The sequence below is a fragment of the Arachis duranensis genome, chromosome 4 (assembly GCF_000817695.3).
Source record: "Arachis duranensis cultivar V14167 chromosome 4, aradu.V14167.gnm2.J7QH, whole genome shotgun sequence".
Classification (NCBI taxonomy): Eukaryota; Viridiplantae; Streptophyta; class Magnoliopsida; order Fabales; family Fabaceae; genus Arachis; species Arachis duranensis.
The window spans coordinates 47,103,612-47,111,168 of NC_029775.3; the positions used below are offsets into that span (position 1 = coordinate 47,103,612).

At 41.0% G+C, this 7,557-nt stretch overlaps 1 non-coding gene across 1 annotated transcript; it reads right to left on the minus strand.

Annotated features, from left to right (window-relative positions):
• Nucleotides 1–469: 469 nt before the first annotated feature.
• On the minus strand, nt 470–576 carry LOC127747390 (small nucleolar RNA R71). Its single transcript, XR_008009189.1, has one exon. It is a non-coding gene; the product is annotated as a small nucleolar RNA R71 (small nucleolar RNA).
• Between the last annotated feature and the right edge of the window lie 6,981 nt (nt 577–7,557).

Consider the following 7,557-nt stretch of genomic DNA (forward strand, 5'->3'; position numbering starts at 1 on the left):
GAAACTAAGAGAAGCTAAATTACAACAATCCAGAGACAACCTTGCTGAAATTTTCGAACAAGAAAAGGAGATGGCAGCCGAACCCAACAACAATAATGCAAGAAGGATGCTTGATGATTATACTGCACCTACGTCTAAGTTTGATGGAAGAAGCATCTCAATTCCTGCCATTGGAGTAAACAATTTTGAGCTGAAACCTCAATTAGTTGCTCTAATACAACAGAACTGCAAGTTTCATGGACTTCCATCAGAAGATCCCTACCAGTTCTTAACTGAGTTCTTGCAGATCTGTGAGACTGTTAAGACTAATGGAGTAGATCCTGAAATCTACAGGCTCATGCTTTTCCCTTTTGATGTAAGAGACAAAGCTAGAGCATGGTTGGACTCTCAACCTAAAGATAGCCTGGACTCCTGGGATAAGCTGGTCACAGCCTTCTTGGCTAAATTCTTTCCTCCTCAAAAGTTGAGCAAGCTTAGAGTGGATGTTCAGACCTTCAAACAAAAAGATGGTGAATCCCTCTATGAAGCTTGGGAAAGATACAAGCAGATGACCAAAAGATGTCTTTCTGATATGTTTTCAGAATAGACCATGATAGATATATTCTATTATGGTCTATCTGAGTTCTCTAAGATGTCACTGGACCATTCTGCAGGTGGATCCATTCACCTAAAGAAAACACCTGTAGAGGCTCAAGAACTTATTGATATGGTTGCAAATAACAAGTTCATGTACACTTCTGAGAGGAATTTCTTGAATTATGGGATGCCTCAAAGGAAGGGAGTTCTTGAAATTGATGTTCTAAATGCCATTTTGGCTCAGAACAAAATGTTGACTCAGCAAGTCAACATGATTTCTCAAAGTCTGAATGGATGGCAAAATGCATCCAACAGTACTAAAGAGGCATCTTCTGAAGAAGAAGCTTATGATCCTGAGAACCCTGCAATAGCAGAGGTAATTTATATGGGTGAACCTTATGGAAACACCTATAATTCATCATGGAAAAATCATCCAAATTTCTCATGGAAGGATCAATAAAAGCCTCAATAAGGCTTTTAATAATGGTGGAAGAAACAAGTTTAGCAATGGCAAGCCTTTTCCATCTTCTTCTTAGCAACAGATAGAGAATTCTGAGCAGAGCACCTCTAACTTAGCAAATATAGTCTCTGATCTGTCTAAGGCCACTTTAAGCTTCATAAGTGAAACAAGGTCCTCCATTAGAAATTTGGAGGCACAAGTGGGCCAGCTGAGTAAGAAAGTCACTGAAACTCCTCCTAGTACTTTCCCAAGCAATACAGAAGAGAATCCAAAGAGAGAGTGCAAGGCCATTGATATAGTCAATATGGCCGAATGCAAGGAGGAAGGGAAAGACGTGAATCCCAATAAGGAAGACCTCATGGGACGTCTCCTAACCAAGAAGGAGTTCCCTATTGAGGACCCAAAGGAATCTGAGGCTCATATAGAGACCATAGAGATTCCATTAAACCTCCTTCTGCCATTCATGAGCTCTGAAGACTACTCTTCCTTTGAAGAAGATGAAGATGTTACTGGAGAGCAAGTTGCTTAATATCTAAGAGCTATCATGAAGCTGAATGCCAAGTTATATGGTAATGAGATTTGGGAAGGTGAACCTCCCTTGCTCATCAGTGAATTAGATACATGGGTTCAGCAAACCTTACCTCAAAAGAGATAAGATCCTGGCAAATTCTTAATACCCTGTACCATAGGCACCATGACCTTTGAAAAGGCTCTGTGTGACCTGGGGTCAAGCATAAATCTTATGCCACTCTCTGTAATGGAGAAGCTGGGGATCATTGAGGTACAGGCTGCCATATTTTCATTACAAATGGCAGATAAGTTAGTAAGGCAGGCGTATGGATTGGTAGAGGACGTGTTAGTAAAGGTTGAAGGCCTTTACATCCCTGCTGATTTCATAATCTTAGACACTAGGAAGGAGGAGGATGAATGCATCATCCTTGGAAGACCTTTCCTAGCCACAACAGGAGCTGTGATAGATGTTAACAGAGGAGAATTAGTCCTTCAATTGAATGGGGACTACCTTGTATTTAAGGCTCAAGTTAACAATGGAGAGCAGGCATGAAAAGCTTCTCTCAGTACAAAGTCAAACAAAGCCCCCACAATCAAACTCTAAGTTTGGGCCATAGCCAAACTCTAAGTTTGGTGTTGAATCCCCACATCCAAACTCTAAGTTTGGTGTTGGGAGTCTACAACATTGACCTGATCACCTGTGTCGCTCCATGAGAGGCCACTGTCAAGCTATTGACATTAAAGAAGCGCTTATTGGGAGGCAACCCAATTTTTATTTATCTAATTTTATTTTTTTATTGTTCTTTTATGTTTTATTAGGTTCATGATCATGTGGAGTCACAAAAAAATACTAAAATTAAAAACAGAATCAAAAATAGCAGAAGAAAAATCACACCCTGGAGGAAGGACTTACTGGCGTTCAAACGCCAGTAAGGAGCATCTGGCTGGCGTTCAACGCCAGAACAGAGCATGGATCTGGTGTTGAACGCCAGAAACAAGCAGCATCCTGGCATTTGAACGCCAGGAATATACCCTGAGGAGAGCTGGCGCTGAACGCCAGAAACAAGCATGGAACTGGCGTTCAACGCCAGCATGCTGTAATTGGGCGTTGAACGCGCAACATAAGCATCACTTCGGCGTTTAAACGCCAGAATTGTATGCAAGACGTTTTACATGCCTAATTGGTGCAGGGATGTAAATCCTTGACACCTCAGGATCTGTGGACCCCACAAGATCCCCACCTACCTCAACTCACATTCTCTCATCTTCTTCACATTCAAACTCTCTTCCCCATAACCACTTTTCCCCATAAACCCACCTACCTTCAAAATTCAAAATCCCTTTTTCCCACCCAACCCACCCAATATGGCCGAAAATTAACCCCTCTCCCTCCACTATAAATACCCCTCTGATGACAAGTCATCATATACCCATTTTTCAAGCTAATTTCACTTGTTTTGTTAGCATTTATGCACTTTCTTGTATCCTAAGTAAGTGATTTGGAGTGAAAATGCATAACTTCTTTAAATCAAGCAACCACCATGAAATTAATGTTAATCCATGAGGTTTGAGCTAATTTTAATTGAATTTTAATTGATTTATAAGCCTCTTGAATTTAGTGATACTTGGAGTGGTTATTTTGGTTTATTGTAGGTGAAGAAAAGAAAAGAAAAGGAAAAGCGTGGCCTAAGAAGTGTAGCCCAAGGAAAGGAAAGTGTGGTCAAAGCCCAAGGAAGTGTGCCGCATGCAAAAGGGGGAGGCAACATTGCCCTCAACAAGGGCAGACTGCCCTCTAGGAGGGCAACATAAGGGAACCAAGAAGAGAAGGCAACCCTGCCCTGCCCACTCCAAGGGCAGAGCACAAAATGTGCCTTGGGACCAAGAGGAAGAGAACCTTGCCCTGCCCTCCACAAGGGCAGTATCGGGCTCACCAAGGAAAGAATTCAAAGGAAAAATGTCACCCATGCATGCCACAAGACTCGAACACGGACCAAGGAAGAAGCAAAGAACTAAGGTTGAGTGCCGTGCCAAGAAACCAAGGAAATTAATTGAAGGTGTGTCCCAGCCGTGTTTCGAACACGGGACAGCAAAGTGGAAACACTGCCCTGCCCTCCGCAAGGGCAGGGCAGCATTTTGTGTATAGCGCACCAAGAAGCAAATGTGGCGCACCATGGCACGTTCCTGGCAGCATCTGGCGCACCATGGCACGTTCCTGGCAGCATCTGGCGCACCAAGCTCAATCCTGGCAGCACCAAAATTTCCTGCCCTGCCCTCCGCGAGGGCAGGGCAGCATCCTATGCACCAAGGAAATTTCTGGCGCACCAAATTTTGATTCTAGCGCACCAACTTCTGATTCTGGCGCACCAACTTTTCCTGCCCTGCCCTTGGCGCGGGCAGGGCAGCATTTCATGCACCAAGGCCGCACCAACCGCACCAAGGCCGCACCAGCTTGCACCACGCCGCACCAATCATCCGCACCTTGCACCAATTTTCTGCCCTGCCCTCCACAAGGGCAGGGCAGCCTCCTGGGAGCAACTTCTCATGGGCCGAAAATTCAAATTAAAACCCCATTTTAATTCATTTCTTCACCAAATCAAAAGCCCATCCAAATCCCAAAATCCAAGAATAGAAAGTGTATAAATAGAAGCTAGTTTGATGTAATTAGGACCCTTTTTTTTTACTTTTACCTTTTGACTTACTTTTGGCTTAGCCTTTGAAATTGCACTTTCTTTGAGCTTTGAATTTCTTGTAATTGTTCTTGAGAGACTTGACCGAGAGCTCAGAGGATTAAGGGAGAATTGACCGATCTCCTTCCTCATTCTTACTCGGGCAATTCTACTCTTCTGTTTCTGAGTTTTGGGTGTGTGAAATTGAGGAAATTCTGTCTCAATTCCCATCCAAACTCTTTTCAATTTGTTTTCTGCATAATTCAATTTTATTTCTGTTCTTCTATTGCTTCTTCTTTAATTTTCTGTCAATTGCTTAGATAATTCAGATCTGGGAAGGAAATTGGGTTTTAGGCTCTGCTACCTAAGCTCTTGAGTCCTGAGATCACAATTTACTTGGGTTCTTCTGTGAACCTTGCTGCATTTTACTTTAAATTTCTGTTTAAGCTTTCATTGCTTCTAATTCAATTCCTGCTCTACTAATTGTGGCAATTCAATTCTTCTTTGTTTATATTCTGCAATCCCAATCCTCAAACCCCTTTTATATTCAAGCCATTTATCTTTCTTGCCATTTAAGTTACTGCAATTTAAGTTTCTTGCACTTTAAGTTTCAGTCATTTACTTTCTTGCACTTTAAGTTTCTGCAATTTTACTTCCTGCACTTTAAATTCCTTGTCATTTATATTCTGTTGGTTACAAATCACTCAAATAATCAACTGTTTACTTAACTAAATCAACCACCTAACTGAAATTGCTCAATCTTCAATCCCTGTGGGATCGACCTCACTCATGTGAGTTATTATTACTTGATGCGACCCGGTACACTTGCCGGTGAGTTTTGTGTTGGATCGGATCTAGACTTGTTTTCTAGTCTCCTCCACCCCTGAGATCTTCAACATCCTTTTTAATTTGCTGCAAATTAAGCATTGCTTTTCTGTTTTTAATCTTTCAAGCGTTTTTAGTTTCTGTTGCATTGCTTCCAATTTACATTTCCTGCAAGTGCTCTAAGTTCTTGTTCACTGCAATTTTACTTCTCTGCTTACATTGTTCCCAATTTATTCTTCCTGTACTTTTGTTCCTCTGAAATTTACATTTGAGTTGCTGTGAGCTTGATTTAAATTTTCCTGCACTTTAAGCTTCCTGTTACTTGTTCTCAAGATCTCCTTGATTGCTTGCTTCGCTGCTCTCTTTAATTTCCAGCACCCAACCCCCTTTACATTTAATGCAATTTACATTTCTTGCAATTTAAGTTTCAGCTATTTTACTTTCTTGCACTTTAAGTTTCTGCAATTTTACTTTCTGCATTTTAATTTTCCTTACTATTTACATTCTGCTGCAAAAATTCTCACTCACCTATGTTATCTTGACTAAACTAATCACCCACTAAAGTTGCTTGATCCATCAATCCCTGTGGGATCGACCTCACTCTAAGTGAGTTATTATTACTTGATGCGACCCGGTACACTTGCCGGTGAGTTTTGTGTTGGATCGTTTTCCACACATCACTATAGAGGTTGATAAAGCTAAAATAGAAATCATTGAAAAGCTTCCTGTGCCTGTTAATGTGAAAGCAGTAAGGATCTTTCTTAGGCATGATGGTCTCTACAGGAGGTTTATCAAGGATTTTTCAAAAATAGCAAAACCATTGAGCAATTTGCTAATGATTGATAGCCCTTTCATCTTTGATGACAGTTGCAAGCATGCCTTTGAAACTTTAAAGAGAAAACTCATTACAGCACCAATTATCACACCCCCTGATTGGGAATTACCTTTTGAACTTATGTGTGATGCAAGTGACTTTGCAATTGGTGCTGTTTTGGGGCAAAAAGAAAGACAAGCTGCACCATGTCATATATTTTTCTTGCAAGGTGTTAAATGAAGCACAAAAAAATTATACCACCTACTGAGAAAGAGCTTTTGGCAATTGTATATACATTTGATAAATTTAGACAATACTTGATTGGTTCAAAGGTTATAGTGTATACTGACCATGCTGCTCTCAAGTATCTAATGTCTAAACAGGATTCAAAGCCAAGGCTTATTAGGTGGGTGCTGTTGCTACAAGAATTTGACATTGAAGTGAGAAATAGGAAGGAGAATGAGAATCAAGTAGCAGATCATTTGTCAAGAGTGCCACAAGAAGCCAATCCAGATATACCACATCAAGTGAATGAAAAATTCCCTGATGAACATCTTTTCCAAGTTCAGCAAGCACCTTGGTTTGCTGACATAGCAAACTACAAGGTGGGAAGGAAGATACCTCAAGAATTCTCCAAGAAACAAGTGAAAAAGCTACTCAATGAAGCAAGAAAATTTTTGTGGGATGAACCTTTCATATTCAAGAGATGTTATGATGGAATGATTAGGAGGTGTGTCCCTGAAAATGAAATGAGAGATATATTGTGGCATTGTCATGGTTCAGCCTATGGTGGACACTTTGGATCAGAAAGAATAGTTGCTAAAATACTGTTGAGTGGATTATTCACCAGAGAGTTTGTTCACTAATGTAATGAATGCCAAAGAGCTAGAGGATTGACAAGAAGGAATGAGATGCCTCAGAACTACATCCTAGAAGTGGAGCTATTTGATCTTTGGGGCATGGATTTCATGGGCCCGTTTCCTCCCTCTTTCTCTTTCAAATATATTTTGGTAGCAGTGGAGTATGTCTCAAAGTGGGTAAAAGACATAGCCACAACCACATGTGATGCACAGATTGTCCTCCAATTCCTTAAGAAGCACATTTTCACTATATATGGAGTGCCCAAGGGTCTTGTCCGTGATGGTGGTAGTCATTTCTGCAACAAGCAGATGGAGAAACTCCTTCACAAATATGGAGTGATTTATAAAGTAGCCACACCATACCACCCCCAGACTAATGGCCAGGCTAAGTTAGCAAATAGGGAGTTGAAGAAGATCTTAGAGAAAACAGTAGGAAGCACAAGAAAAGATTGGGCCATGAAGCTAGAAGATGCACTATGGGCATATAGGACAACATTCAAAACTCCTATTGGAAAGTCCCCATTTCAACTGTTATATGGCAAATCTTGTCATCTCCCTATAGAGCTTGAGCACAAAGCCTTTTGGGCCACTAAACTTCTAAATTTGGATTCTGAAGCAGCAGAAGAGAAAAGATTGTTGCAGCTGAATGAGCTAGATGAGTTTAGGCTAGAAGCCTATGAAAATACCAAGATATACAAGGAGAAAGCTAAGAGATGGCATGACAGGAAGCTTTTGAAGAAAGAATTCAAACCTGGACAACAAGTTCTCCTGTATAACTCACGGCTCAAGATATTCCCTGGCAAGCTTAAGTCTAAGTGGACTGGTCCATACTTGGTGACTAAGGTT